We start from the raw sequence: 16,361 nt of genomic DNA on the forward strand, positions 1-16,361 counted from the left end.
ACCGCCAAGTGGAGCAATGTGTTAAAAGCTACTTTATCAGCTTAACATCAAAGCAGGGAGAAAAAAGTGTTTCTTCTTCTCAACACAAATTCTTGTTCCACCTTCAGCAGGGAAGTTTGTCTACCAAGATCAATTTTGAGTCAGTGCAAATCACAGTGCGCCCTCAATTTTAATGTCGGTTGTGCTCCTTTTATCTGTGAAACGTTAATGTTCTGCATTTTCAAGTCGAGTCATCCTCAGGGGTAGAGCTGATTAAGTCTTTCCGCATAGCGCTCCATCAGAAATAACTTGTCTAAGTTCAAAAGAGATTGTGGGTTTCACTTCAAGCAATCACAAAGCATACCTGATTGGTTACAAAGGTGAATGTTTTTCCATGTTCTGCTAGAGTATCCACTGGCTTGCCTTTATCAGCTGTCTTGGAAAGATAAGCTGTGCTTCGTCTCAGGAAAAATCATCAGTAATTTTATTCTGGCCGTATGGCCGTTATTTAAAGTATATAAAAATCACGAGTTCATAGATTTATCCAAATATCAACAGCACCTTGTAAACCTGTCATAAGAATTCCTTCAATCCAATAGTTTCACTCCAGGGAAAAGGCAGGCACCACTCAGAATTCCTAATATGATTTTGAATTCAGTTTTGCAGTGCTTTAGTGCTTTACTACTTTCAGAGAGTCCTTTATTGACCTTGCTGAAGCAGAGAAGCGACATAATCACAATTGTGATCAGTTTTTCTGCTGTTTCTGGTTAATAATGATTATTATTTTGTGTTTTGATTAGTATTTTTCGTATCGTTCTTCCTCAGCTTTTAAGATATTTGGTGAGCAAGAACCACTGAGAACGAGTCTGAATCAATCAAGAACACATACGGTACTGCTGTCCTGTGTACAACTGCTTCATCCTAATTGAGCTTTTCAGTGTTGAAGAAGACTTTTCCAATTTTGATTGTTGGTTTCAGAGGATGTGCTACAAGATCACAGATTCATTTGAAAAGATTTGGAGATGCATTGGCAGGGATTCAAACCTGGCTCAATTGCATGAAGGCACCTATACTCAGCAACGAGAGGAAAGGAGAAGGGGCCAGAGGTAGTGTGGCTGAATGGTCTAATATGCTGAATTTTTGGCTCCACTCTCTCAGGGGTGTGGGTTTAAATCCCACTACTGCCCAATGTTTTAAGACCTTACTTCCTGTGATTTGTAATATGGTCAGTAAAAGCACTTTATGTAAGTATCTCTTATGTCAGTGTTACAAGTCACTTACTGCTCCACAGGTCCGGGGTTCAATCCCTGGCATCTTCAGGTGTTTTATATTACTGTACTCACATCACAATCTTCTGTTGAGTGAGAACTCTTTGCTCATGTTCATAGAGAGCCAGGTTTACCTTTTGAATCTCACCCAGGATTTCCTGAGAGATCATTCAGCGAGCGAGTCCTCCCTCTGGACATGGCATTGAGCTGAAAGCTGCACGAATTCCTCACTGTGTGTCCTGTACTGTTACAGGTGGTCCAGCGTAAATGTGCAGCACAGTGACATGAACACCTTGAACTTTTTCTGTATGTGAAGGAAAATGCAAAAAAGCATGTAAAGTATTGATCACATAAAATATCCATGGTACAACTCGAGAAAAAACTGAAGTACAAAACAACGACTTTTGATGATTTCAAGAGATTCAAGAAACACAACCTTCCGCAGATGGGTTTGGATCCTGAACGCTTAAGTCAAAAGAACAAAAGTGAAGTAAACTCTCTTCATTGTCTTATAGTTTATGAAATAAAACAATTTCTTACTTTCTTAATAATTTCTTACTATTGATAGACGATTTATTGAATTTTAACAGAATCACAATTGCAAACATTTTGGGTTAAACTGTTATTCACATACTCTAACAAAGAGAAACGTTAGTGTCTTCCGGTGTGTGAGCCCATCTCTCAAAAAATAAAAAAATAAGTTATATAAATTGAATTGTTCTACTTTTTAGGCTTGCATAGTCTTATTCATATTTCAGTTAAACCTTTTCTTCTGTAGTAATTTCATTTGATATTAAAATTAGTCCTGATTTACAATTTTTGGACATGGTTCATCTTAAAGAATTTTGTAATAAGTTTCAGTTTAGGAAAATCTTGCCCAGAAGCTACCAAAACTGGTAATGTTCACATTATGTGTAATGCAAAAGCAGCAGTTGGGGTGGGAAACAAAAGGCATTTCTTGGTATGAATCCTAAAACTTCATAGATGGCTTTCTAGGACTTCTCGCTTCAGATAAGGTTATCAATACATCATAGATTTCAGCTCAATCAATATCAGCAGTGTTATCACTACCGAACGCTAAATATAGATCCTGGCAATAATTCATGAGTTGTTTGTTAGAAAATTGTTTATGGTTTTTTTAAACATATTTTCAATACCAGACAAAAAGTCGAAAGTTTCAATTTCATGCAACTGATGAAATCTCTCTTCGATGGAAGTTATAAGTACAGTACATCCAAAATACTGCGGAATCAATCAAATTTACATGTTTCTTGTGGATCCAGAAGATCATTTTGAGACTCAAAACATGCCTGTCTTTTCTTTTTTCGAGGACGAAGGAGTAGCAGTAGCAGACTCGGAAAGCACCGCCCGCGAATACTCACAAAATGCACTGAGTTGCTTGCTTTCTTCTGCTGCTTTTATATTTCAGTCATTCACTGTCAGCTAGCACTGGAACAATTCAAGAGAGGTAAAAACAGAAGCTGTCAGGAGTGGGATTTGAACCCACGCCTCCATTGGGAGACCAGAACTCCCAAGCCAGCTGGAAAGACACACATCCTTGAGTCTGGCGCCTTAGACCACTCGGCCACCCTGACAAGCGAGAGCAATTGGTGTGCTGAATGCACCAGTAGTTGACTAAACTGAGTTTCTTCCCTGAAATTATTTGCTTGCGAAGAGCCAAGTTGCCTTGAATGGATCTTGGAAATCAAATATACGGATGGATTGTTATTCGGTTGTGAGTTTTGAGGGGCGTATTATAAATTGAGTTGGTGAAAAGGCGCTTTTTGTTAGTCTGTCGGGAGGCTGCACAAGGTGTTTAGAGGGAGAACTTCTAAAAGGCAGGCTCTCTATGTTTAACATCAAGAAAGATTTTTTTTCTCAATGGAAATGCTCTTTGGCGCTTTCAGCTTTACATAGCGTTACGTATCTTTAAGCTGAATCATCGGCAGGAGTAGCTTATTAAATCTTTGCTCATAGCGCTCCATCAAAAATACCTTGTCCATGTTCAAAAGAGATCAGGGGATTAACTTCATGCTTTCACATGGCATAACTTACACGAAAGATTTAAATGGGGAATTGATTGTGCTTCTTGATGTTGTTCCTGTGGTTGCCTTGGTTACAATGGTGAACGTTCTTCCACGTTCTGCTAGAGTATCCACTGGGTGGGCTTTATCAATTGGCTAGGATAGGTCATCAGTGCTCCGTCTCCAGAAAAATAATCAGCACTGTCTTTTTTCTGTGCGCATGACCGTCTTTTAAAACATATAAAATCACGAGTTCATTGATTTCTCCAAATAACAACAATACATTTTAACCCTTCAATCCAATAGTTTTACTCCCAGTAAAAAGCAGCGCAATATATAGAGAGATGATATTCAAAGATTTCAACGTTCTTATTGGATTGCCTGTATGCAGATATCACTCAGAATTGCTAATATGATTTTAATTCAGTTTTTCTCTACTACTTTCAGAGTCTTTTATTGACCTTGCTGAAGCAGAGAAGTGACATAATCACAAATGCGACCAGTTGTGCAGCTGTTTCTGGTTAATAATGATTAATGCGAAATAAAAAACAGCTCCTTGCATTAAGAGCAAGAGCAACCAACGCTCTCGCTTATTGAGTTGGGTATTTTCCGAGCTACTCTTCCTTAGCTGTGTAGAGGTTTGATGGGTTTACTGAGACAATTATTCATTGTAGCAGTAATCACGAGGTGGTTCGTTGTGGCTTTTAGAAAATCAATCGTCAGAACAACTAACAACGCACACACACGGGTTCAATACACGAGATACAGTGATTAATATAAATTGTGCACCAAACATATACCAGTCTGCCTGGATACAAGCGGCAGACCTTACTGTGAGGGTTATCAATATACAAGGTATATAATCTCGAAGAGATGCAAACACAAAGAGATAGACAACAGAGAATATATGTCAATATATATCGTTCGGTTACCAAATCGCTAATCAGTGTTATTCCCCACTGTTACTCTAAACTCGGAAGTAAATGCAATACTCATGAATTAAATTGATAACAACTTGTGTTGAGGTACAATTGAATTCTCGAGACGCAATGTAGAACATGGGGTTTACTTATCCACTGTGTATGGATTTGAAATTTCCCGGCACGAACACCAAACCAGCTGTCAGGCTCTGTTGCAGCCTCGGTTCCAGCGGTTGTCCAATGGGCGTTGTCCCGGCGTCCTCTGGCTACCGGCCAACCAGTCGAGGTGCAGCTCGGAGTTGGACGGGCGCGCAGGGCAGTTGTTGCTCAGAGGGGATCTACCAGCAGTCCGGCTGGCTAGTAGAAAGTATCTATGCACAGAGTGTGACCGCAAGTCCTCACAAGTCACTCTTTTACCCGGGAAGAAGCTGGTTCGTTCCCGGACCAGCGCTGCTTCTGAATAAGCTATTCAGGTTGTTGACGAGGGTCCAACTGTAGGCTGCCGTTGATCAAGCAGAGCATTCACGTTGGTAGAATTCTGAGTACGTACGGGATCCTCGGCCTCGCGCTTAGAACAAAGTCCAAGTCCCAGTGCAGACAACAGCAGTTGTCACGTGATTGTCTCTGAGGATGCACGGAAATGGCCAAGGAGCGCCCCGATCTGAGCTTGCGTTCCCTTTTTGACCAAGACACAGATGTGTGCTGATTGGTTGAGAGTTTGGCGGGCATTGGAGACCCACGTGGTGTTACCACACCCTGCCAATCCCTGATTGGTTGATCAAGGTGAGATATGAGTCACTTACTCCTGACACTTAGGAATACAGTCCAGATGTCCATTCGGCACTCCCTAGACAGATAGGCGCCAATGGATGACCATTGATCATGATAGTTAGGCTTAGCTAAGTGCATCTCCGTTTAAGAGCTGTCCCTTATCAAAAGAAAACATCTTAAATCAGCCTGCATGAATACTTTCTCAGTGGCTGCACCACAGAAAGGGAGAGTGAGATGGGGCCTCATTTAGCTTTTAAGATTTTTGGTGAGCAAGAACCACTGAGAACGAGTCTGAATCAATCAAGAACACATATGGTACTGCTGTCCTGTGTACAACTGCTTCGTCCTAATTGAGCTTTTCAGTGTTGAAGAAGATGTTTCCAATTTCGATTGCTGGTTTCAGAGGATGTGCTACAGGATCACAGATTCAATTGAAAAGATTTGGAGATGCATTGGCTGGGATTCAAACCTGGCTCAATTTCATGAAGGCACCTATACTCAGCAACGTGAGGAAAGGAGAGGGGGCCAGAGGTAGTGTGGCTGAATGGTCTAATATGCTGGATTTTAGGCTCCACTCTCTCAGGGGTGTGGGTTTAAATCCCACTACTGCCCAATGTTTTAAGACCTTACTTCCTGTGATTTGTAATATGGTCAGTAAAAGCACTTTATGTGAGTATCTCTTATGTTAGCGAATTCCTCACTGCGTGTCCTGTACTGTGTAGCACAGTGACAAGAACGCCTTGAGTTATTTTCCGTATGTGAAGAAAAATGCAAAAGAGCATGAAAAGTGTTGATGGTATAAAATATCCATGGTACAACTCGGGAAAGAACTGACGGACAAAACAATGACATTTGATGAGTACAAGAGAAACACAACCGTCCGAACATGGGCTTGGATCCTGACCGCTTGCGTTAAAAGACAAAGCAAAGGATATAACCTGTAAATGTCTTCATGTCTTACAGTTTATGAAATAACACAATTTCTTACTTTCTTAATAATTTCTTACTATTGATAGATGCTTTTTTTAATTTGAACAGAATCACAATTACAAACATTTGGGGTTAAACTGTTATTCACATACTCTAACGAAGAGAAATGTTAGTGTCTTCCGGTGTGTGAGCCCATTTCTCAAAAAATAAAAAAATAAGTTATAAATATTGAATTGTTCTATTTTTCAGGCTTGCATAGTCTTATTCATATTTCAGTTAAGCCTTTTCTTCTGTAGTAATTTCATTTTATATTAAAATTAGTCCTGATTTACAATTTTTGGACATGGTTCATCTTAAAGAATTTTGTAATAAGTTTTAGTTTAGGAAAATCGTGCCCAGAAGCTACCAAAACTGGTAATGTTCACATTATGTGTAATGCAAAAGCAGTAGTTGGGGTGGGAAACAAAAGGCATTTCTTGGTATGAATCCTAAAACTTCATAGATGGCGTTCTAGGACTTCTCGCTTCAGATAAAGCTGTCAATACATCATAGATTTCTACTCAATCAATATCAGCAGTGTTATCACTACCGAACGCTGAATATAGATCCTGGCAATACTTCGTGAGATCTTCGTAAGAAAATCCAAAAAAGTACAGAAGCAATCAACGTTTCTTTTGGATCGAGAAGAGGATAATTATGAGACTCAAAATATGCCTGTCTTTTCTTTTTTCGAGGACAAATGGATTATTGAGGTGTAAAGATGGGTTCAAAACCAAAATCATCTGCTATTGCTGCTGTTTCTTTGATAGTTTCTTCAAATCCTTCAATTGATCATTGATATCGAGGAATAATATTATACAAATTGTGGTTTTCTGTTAATTGCCAATTTTATTGTAATTACATCTTCGTTTACAGATGTCTTGCATGTATCACAAGGTATAATAGTCGCCGTGTGTCCTCAGCTAAAATGTTTTAAAAAGTACGACAAAAGTTCAATATGCTTAACATCATTTATGGTTATATCTATATTAAAATGAAGGTAAATATACCAAGATATTAAAAAACAATTTTACAGTCCTAACCTAATAATGCTTGTGAAGTTTTCTAATAAATCCAAACTGTAATTTTGAAATATTATTGCTCATTACTTGCCCGGAGGAAGCCGGGTGGGTTTTGCTCTTGTCGCCCGACTTAGTGGCGTTATGACCATGGAACCAACTGCACCTGCTTTTTCTGAGATGCTTCCCCTCTCATGGTGAGATCTCGACTTCTTTAACACCTCTGGATAAAGATCTTCTGTGGAGCAGGTTTCAGACCTCTGCGTACAGCACCCTTGATGTCATTTTATTTTTACAGCAGCCGCATCCGGAAAGTTGTGTCTTTTACTTTTAATTTGAACAACAAAAATACATACAATACAAACGAGCACATAAAACGTATCAAGAAAATCGTCAGGGGTTCATGCTATAATACTGTACTGTTTTCAGGTTCCCTCAGGAAAAGGACAAGTGGCGACGTGATAGTTAACCAAGCGACAGCTTTATTCTTTTATCGAAACCACACAAAACCAAACACAGGACATACACACACATGAGGAGACTGATGGAACACGTTCACATATTTAGGGTGGTAATTACTTAAGAACAGGCTATACACTTATAAGGCTACACAGGACACTAAAACTACTATAACACTATTCACATATGCAGAGTCAGCTGCTGGTCATCAAGCTGACCCTCAGACTCTCCCCGGCTACAACTCCCAACCTGCTCCACGGTACCATGAGTGCCTAGGTGCACTTCCTCCTCACCACCGGGCCAGGGGGGTTACACTGTCCCCACCTGAAGCGTCTGGCGTCCCGCCGACATCGAACACCCCCCTCAGGCTATACTCATACTAGGCTAAAGGCTGTGGAACTCTGCGTGAGCAGCTGTTACGAAGCGGTGGTTGCTGGCGGCCCGCGGTCACCCCATTGTCGGTCGGCTCCGGCCCTGGCTGCTCCTCCGGAGCCTCCCCGCGGGGCTCCTCCTCCCGGTCCCAGTAGGGGGCCAGGCGGTCTCGGTGCAGAACCACCACTCTCCCCTGGTAGCAGTCCTTGCCTACCACCCCTAGGACCTCAGCGGCCCCCTCCCACAAAGGCGCCAGCTTAGGTCTGAGGCCTTTGCGGCGGTGCGGGCTGTACACCCAAACCAAGTCCCAGGGCAGGAAGGCAGGCCCCCTGCAGCGCAGGTCGTAGTGCCGCTTCTGCCGGACTCCCGCCTGAGTCAGATGGGTCCGGGTAAAGCTGTGCACCCGCCGCATCCACTGCTGCAGGTCCTACTCGTAGTCTGGTCCAGCTGGTGGTGCCGACTCGTCTCCCGGCGGCGGGCCGAAGACCAGGTCCACCAGGGTTTGCATTTCCCGGCCCAGCATGAGTGAGGCCAGGGTACACCCGGTAGATTCCTGGACTGTGGTCCGATAAGCCCAGAGCTCAAGGGGGAGGTGGCGGTCCCAGTCCCGTTGGTGACAGGACACCAGGGAGGCCAGCTGGGTGGGGAGCGTCCGATTAAACCGCTCCACAGACCCGTCGCTCTGGGGATGCAGCTGGATGGTCTGAGTCTTAGAGATCCCCAGGCGCTGGCACACTCTGGCGAAGACCTGGGACTTGAAGTTACGCCCCTGGTCACTGTGTAACTCCTCCGGCACCCCCAGCCTGGCAAACATCCCCTCCAGTAGTGCATTGGCCACCGTGGGGGCACTCTGGTCCGGGAGGGCATAGGCCACCGGCCACTTCGTGAAATAGTCCATTGCTACCAGGATATAGTGGTTTCTGGCCTCAGTGCGCGGAAACAGGCCCAAAACATCCACCCCCACCCGCTCCATAGGAGCCCCCACCTGGTGTTGTTGGAGGGGGGCCCGAGAGCACTCGAGGGGACCTTTCTGCGCCACGCACACCGCACACGTTTGGCAATACCGCTCCACGTCCCGGTGGCAAAGACCCCAATAAAAATGGCCTCGGAGACGCTGCAGGGTTTTTTTACAGTTGAAATCCCCCATGCCCGGCTGGCCATGCACCACTCTGAGCACAGCCGCGCGGAGCGACTGTGGCACCACCAGCTGCCACCGTATCTCGCCACTGGAGGGTACCTGCCACCCCCGGCGCAGCACCCCGTCCTTTACCTCCAAGGCCTCCTACAGGACGCAGAGGGCCTTGACGGACTTTGGGTGCTGGGGGAGCTCCTCTCGCACAGGCCGCGCTCCTGCTGCCTTCCAGCGGAGCACCGGCCCCACGTCAGGATCAGCTGCCTGTTGCTGTGCCAGGTCTGACATGCCCACCCCCAGCAGCCCCTCCAGGGCTGTGGCCGAGGTGCTCGCCTCTGTCACTGTGCAGACGGCTCCCTCACACTGCTCCCACCGGGCGCAGTAGTTGCAGTCCACAACCTCACAGGGGTGCCGCGAGAGAATGCCGGCAATGAGATGGCGAGATCCAGCACGGTGCACAACAGTGAAGTCATACTCCTGCAGGACCTCTATCCATCGCACCATCTGCCCCTCCGACTCCTTAAAGTGGAGCAGCCAGGTGAGGGACGCATGGTCAGTCCTCAACAGGAATCGGGTCCCGAATAGGTATGGCCTGAAGCTCGCGACGGGTCACGCAGTAGTTCCGTTCAGCCTTATTCAAAGCCTGACTGTAGTAGGCAACTACCCGCTCCCATCTGGCCCCTCCTGTGCCAACACCAAGCCCACCCCCAAGTCACTTGCGTCGTTATCCAGGATATACGGTAACCACGGATCGGGATAGGCTAGCACGGAGGCCCCCACCAGAGCTTCACGTAACCGACCGAAAGCCGTCTCGCAGCCCGAGTCCAAGTCAAAACGGCGGCCCTTGTCGGTGAGGCAGTGCAGCGGGGGAGAGATGCTGGCAAAGTCCCGGTCGAACCTCAGATAATACAAAGCCAACCCCAGAAAGCTGCACAGCTCTGCGACGGTGTGGGGAGTCGGCCATCCCCTCACTGCAGCAACCTTACCTGGGTCTGTACCCACTCCTCGCGGTCCAACAACATGTCCGAGGAAGGTCCCCTCCCGCCGCAGGAGCTCTCAATTGTTGTGGTTGAGCCTCAGGCCAGCAAGGCGGATGCAGGCCAGCACTGCCTGGAGGTTCGTCAAGGCCTGGTCTAAACCCTGGGCATGAACCAGCAGATCGTCCAGATACAGCACATACTGGTTCCACGGGACCGATGCCAGCACCCTCTCCATCAGCCTCTCGAACGTCGCCGGGGCATTGCACAGGCCAAAGGGCATGACAGTAAAGTGCCGGAGGCCCTGGCCGATGGAAAAGGCTGTCTTCGAGCGAGCATCGGGAGTGAGCGGTACCTGCCATTACCTGCTTAGTGAGCCCAAGATCTCATCAAGAATCGTATCCAGCAACAGCGTTCGGCACATTGTTCCATACTCCGACCACTCTCGGTGTAAACAGGTCCCTCCTTGAAATGCACTGGTCTCTGCTTGAAATGCACTTTCCTGCATTTGCTTTGGTGTAACTGGCTTCCCCTGCATGGGCGAATGTGAAGAAGATCCTTAGTAAGTCATTGAAGAAAACCGAGAAGAGGTCGGAGTAGCCTCTGTCGTTCATCAATGATCCAGTCAGGCAATACTCCTCTGTAAAGCTTCATTAGTTCACATCGATTGGCTTTTTTATTGCCTTCATTCATGCAAGTAGTAAAAGCAGACACCCCTATTCTGCCGTGACCTGGATTCTAACCGGGGTTGTTGAGGCCACAACGCAAAGTACTGACCACTATACAATCACGGCAAGATACCGAGACACACGCAGTGGGGTAGAAAAGTCTGTGCCCTCTTCGTGTGACAGGAGTCGGAAAAGTCCTGATGTTGCATTTCAACTGAGCCCCAGTATACATCGACCCTTCGACACTCTAAGTGCAAACAGCAATTACAGTTTGCTTACATGACTTACGGAAGAAGGCTGCGTGCTCCCATATGGGCTAGTGGTTAAGATTCCTGGTTTTCACCCAGGCGGGCCAGGTTCATTTCCTGGTATGGGAACGTGTCAGTTTTGCCTCCTGCTTTCCAAAAGATCAGCACCATGTACGAAGGAGCCACACTAAAACCACTCGATCATGTGCAAAACGTGCAAGAAGAAGGGGCGCATGTTTCCAACCGAGGACCTCTCGCTTGTGAGCCGAAGTGATCATCACTGCAGCTCGGAAACCTGCAGGAGGTGGGAGGGGTGACTCTGGTAGATAGTGTTGACCTTCGGCAATAGAATTTATACTCTCCAAGATGATATTTGCACTTTCTGGAGAGGAGATTTTCTCCACTTCAGTAGCCCGATTGCGTCGATTGCGTGGAGAGGGCTGTAGAATGTGGCGCAGCCTTTCCTGCTCCGTCCATGACAGGCGTGCTGGTCTCTGGTGAGCACGGTCAATCAGCGCACTCCAACGAAGGCACTGGAAGCAGCTGAATAGCATTGGCGAAGCTCAGCGCTGGGTCACTGTGCATGGTTTCCCATCGTTTCCGTTGTGTAGTGGTTCTCACGTTTGCCTCACACGCGAAAGGTCCCTGGTTCAAAACCGGGTGGAAACACAGTGGCCACGCTCACTGTTTGGGGATTCCTAGTGTGGGGATCTATGGGATCTGCACAGTGCATGTCGCAAAGCTTCCTGCTGTCACTTCAATGCGCATCCTGATGGCGAGTCGTGTGCTGTGCACAGGCTCTGAAAGTGATGAAAAGGTGCACGACGCTGTGAAAGAAAATGCAGAGAAGTGAAAGGCAGTCCTTTCTCTAAGGAGGTAGAAGGAGAGCAACTCGCTGTCGGGGAATCAAACCACGGTCTCTAACGAGGAAGACATCGCTCTCTGTCTCCCGGTATTTCACATCTGAACGGAAAACACAAACGACCAACTCGGAATGACATGCTTTTGATGCTTTTCAAAGCCTTCTTTGTGCACGACAACTGCGCCGCCTAGCAGATACAGCTTCGGCTGTGGAGACTTGTTCGGCTGGCGTTCTGGGAGTCGCGTTTTTCAGAATTGTATTGAGATCGTTTTCCACAGAGCTCAGATGTCAAAGCACAGCAGCAGCTCTTCACAGCGATCATCTATAACGCCCTTTCTCCCGCAGCTCCGTCCTTATTGGAAGGAAGCAAGAGTGAAATAGTGCAGGGAAATAGACTGTGTGTAGTGTCTATGTGAGTATTAATGATCATGACATTACTGATAGTTTCAGTATTAATGCTAGTATTCATGTTAATATTAGTGAGAGTATATCTGGTAGTTTTACTAATAATACAAGTATACATGTGACTTTGTGATGATAGATACTTTTAAATTTAGTTTTAATGCTAGTTTTCATGTTAAATTTAGTGATAATTATACTGTTAGTGTCAGAGTATTAACACTCATCATCATGTTAGGTTTCATGACAGTATTACTGTTATTATACATATTATTAGTCTAGTAGTTGTTTTTGTCAGTGTTAGTAACAATGATAGGGTTTGATGATAGTGTTAGTGTTGTAATATTGGCAGTATCTGCATTAGTGTTAGTTATAGTGTATCTGTACCTAAGAGTGGATGCGGTGTCTATGTGTGTACAGATGCAGCCATTCAAAGTGAGCGGTACAGACACGTACCGCAGGTAAGATGACACGGGGTACCGCGGTGCGTGATTGGTTGACCGACAGGGGCACTCGTGGTCCGTTGGTCTGTCGTAGAAAGACTTACTGTAAACGTCTTTACTGTGCCCGTTGTAGATATTGAATTTTACCACTGAAGGGAAATTTTAGTAGCTGAGCATAAAAAGAATAGGAGCATACTGTAACGCGTGTGAAGGCCATAAACGATATTAATTTTGGAACATAAACATACAGTACATGGCTGGTCTTGGTACTTTAAAGAAAAAAATACACACCAGTATTCCATTTCTCCCTAAACATTGTAAGCTTCGAAGTCTTTAACTAACGTGATACTGGAGTCAACAAGCATACTTTTAGAATTTGATTAAAAGGGAATATAATATGGAATCGCGTATCTCAAGAATTTAATAACGGTATGATTATATCCGAGTACTGCGGCAGGGCTGTGTAGGGCTGTATCGGCTGCCTGTTCATGCGCGCTGTCTTGTAGCCTACTGGTCTAGGTGCGTGACTACCAGCTTGCAGGTTGTGTGTTCAAATCCAGCTGGTGCTGGACCTTTCAGTTTTATTTATTTATTTTTTAATCGTGTATATGGCGCTGAAATATGTGTGACGCACTGGTGGCCTGACACGGTGAGGTGCCCTGGCGCCATATATTTCATGGATATTATGGAATATAATGGATGGATTTCTTAGTTATCTTTCTAGTTCACAGGTTTGCATGCATAATTTAATTTTGAAAGCCACTGAGACATCAGGTACTACTGTTGTATTTATGAAAAAGAAACAAAACAAAAAACATACTAACAACTGTGCCATCCTACTCCTTAGTTAATACATTTTATTATTCATAAACAGTTAACATTGTTAGCAAAATATTTTGAATTATATTTAACCCTATTTTTTCTTTAGTTTTGTATTTAACTTATTATATGATAGTATATTTGAACAATGAAAATATATTTTCACAAGATTTTACATTAAGCACTTAAAATTAATATGGTTAATAATAGTAAACTGTAACATGCTGTAGCAAGATCGGTTAAACTGCGAAGAAAATGCTTTCAGAGAAAATGTTTCAGGTGTGAAGAACATAGATCTCCAATGCAATTTCAACCAAACCTGTTCCCACACACCCTGCCCCCACTACCATTAGAATATACACAAACATTTTAGCGTTTCATTCTGAGCAGAAGACCCTCACACCTGAAGAGTGCTGGCTGTGACGAATTAAACCGGTTTTACAGGTTTCAATCACAGACCATGTGAGTAAAGTAACACACAGCGCCACTGGATTTGATAATACCTAACCAAAATCCGCAATATGGAAACAGAACCTGTGTGATTGTTGATAGATGATGTACTCGTAACATGTTTTCAAGACGAACTACAACATTTAAAAAATGACTTGTATGTACTTGATATCTCTAATCAATCCACGGGTTCCAGCACAAAACGAAAGTAAAACGCATACCGTTTCGCGCTTCTTATTAGTTGCTCAAAAGTAATTTGACCGTATGAAATGCATAATATAAACCTAGAAACATATACGTGAGCAGTAGTATCGGTTTTAAGACATACCTCTCAAATACTGTAAATCAAGTTAAAAATATCTCAAGACCGATTCTGGTCGTAATGAAACCATGCAAGGGAGTTTTTATGTCCGTTGCAGTTCTTTTGCAACATGAATATAATTATATCGTTATTAATTTCTTGAGATGCGCGATTCCATATTATATTCCCTTTTAATCAAATTCTAAAAGTATGCTTGTTGACTCCGGTATCACGTTAGTTAAAGACTTCGAAGCTTACAATGTTTAGGGAGAAATGGAATACTGGTGTGTATTTTTTTCTTTAAAGTACCGAGACCAGCCATATACTGTTTGTTTATGTTAAGATTTCCCTTCAGTGGTAAAATTAGATATGAATATTCAATACTTAAACGGGCACAGTTAAGACATTAAATATACATATACATATTGTATACAGTACAGTTTGCATACGGTAATATGTTTATGTTACGCGATTAAAAAATAAATAAATAAAACTGGAAGGTCCAGCACCAGCTGGATTCGAACACACAACCTGCTAGCTGGTAGTCACGCACCTAGACCAGTAGGTACAAGACAGCGCGCATGAACAGGCAGGCAATACAGCCCTACACAGCCCTGCCGCAGTACACGGATATAATCATACCGTTATTAAATTCTTGAGATACGCGATTCCATATTATATTCCCTTTTAATCAAATTCTAAAAGTATGCTTGTTGACTCCGGTATCACGTTAGTTAAAGACTTCGAAGCTTACAATGTTTAGGGAGAAATGGAATACTGGTGTGTATTTTTTTCTTTTCATGATAGGTGTCGCATTTTAAATCATTTTCGTAGTTAGAAATTATGAAACGCCCTGTTAAAAGCAAGGAAGTTTTTATGCCCGTTGAAGTAAAACAAAATGCCTGACAAAGTATGGCTTGGACAGATTCCAAGTGCTTGTACAAATGTGCTAAAGAAATTATACTTTGAGTATACAGCTTGTCCAAAGTCATCCATTATTAATACTATTAGTAATATCTTCAGTAAAGGCTTTGATGCATAAATATTTCTGATAAAGGTAGGTTGTGTACTTTTGTCCAACTGAGCAATCTTGCTTTCATAAAATATACCAACATTTTAATGACTGATGATTAACATGCTGTAATACACACTTCAAAATTAAATGCTGTAAATGAGACGTTAAGCTCCCCCTGGCGGTTTTACAAGGCGACGCCGGATAGTTAGTCACGTGACACATGTGAACCGCGTGATACCCCGGTGGGCGTGTCGCGGTATGCCGCGAAATACCTCACCCATTTTGAATGGCTGCATCTGAACATCCCCGACATAGAAGGTTGTGGAAGTGACTTAGAGATGTGCAGGTGCTCACAGAACACAATCCATCTTTTGCATCTTTTAAGTGCTCTTGATTAAACTATGCATAGAAAAACAGCAGTACTGATGATTTTCATGGACTGATGCACACTTGTTCTGTACAACTCCAGTGATAAAACCTTGTCTGTAAATATTGTAGAACGTAAAAGGGTGAAACAACGCTCCAACCGCAGGAATGGTAACAGAAAGGATAATTTTCTTATTTAATACGTCCTTTTGAGATGCCTTGTCAACGCACACAGACGTTAGAGCTGAACAAATATTTTGTACACAAGACAGCAGTGCGATATTAGAATTCCTGTCTTCTTGATGGATTCAGACTCCTTCTCAGAGGTCCATGCACACCAAATAAGTTTACAGCTGTAGCGGCAATGCTTGTTAATAAGACAGAATTAAGCATTGCTGAGCTTTCCTAAATGAGGCCCCATCTCACTCTCCCTCTCTGTGGTGCAGCCACTGAGAAAGTATTCATGCAGGCTGATTTAAGATGTTTTCTTTTGATAAGGGACAGCTCTTAAACGGAGATGCACTTAGCTAAGCCTAACTATCATGATCAATGGTCATCCATTGGCGCCTATCTGTCTAGGGAGTGCTGAATGGACATCTGGACTGTATTCCTAAGTGTCAGGAGTAAGTGACTCATATCTCACCTTGATCAACCAATCAGGGATTGGCAGGGCGTGGTAACACCACGTGGGTCTCCAATGCCAGCCAAACTCTCAACCAATCAGCACACATCTGTGTCTTGGTCAAAAAGGGAGCGCAAGCTCAGATCGGGGCTCTCCTTGGCCATTTCCGCGCATCCTCAGAGACAATCACGTGACAACTGCTGTTGTCTGCACTGGGACTTGGAAGCTCAGATCGGGGCTCTCCTTGGGCATTTTCGCGCATCCTCAGAGACAATCAC

The 16,361-nt window shown here is 44.0% G+C and overlaps 1 non-coding gene across 1 annotated transcript; it reads right to left on the minus strand.

Annotated features, from left to right (window-relative positions):
* Positions 1-2,729: 2,729 nt before the first annotated feature.
* On the minus strand, positions 2,730-2,842 carry trnal-caa (transfer RNA leucine (anticodon CAA)). Its single transcript has 2 exons — positions 2,805-2,842; positions 2,730-2,775 (listed from the first exon to the last, which is right to left on the minus strand). It is a non-coding gene; the product is annotated as a tRNA-Leu (tRNA).
* Positions 2,843-16,361: the final 13,519 nt, after the last annotated feature.

Source organism: Lepisosteus oculatus, chromosome 14, assembly GCF_040954835.1.
Source record: "Lepisosteus oculatus isolate fLepOcu1 chromosome 14, fLepOcu1.hap2, whole genome shotgun sequence".
In the NCBI taxonomy this organism is placed as follows: domain Eukaryota; kingdom Metazoa; phylum Chordata; class Actinopteri; order Semionotiformes; family Lepisosteidae; genus Lepisosteus; species Lepisosteus oculatus.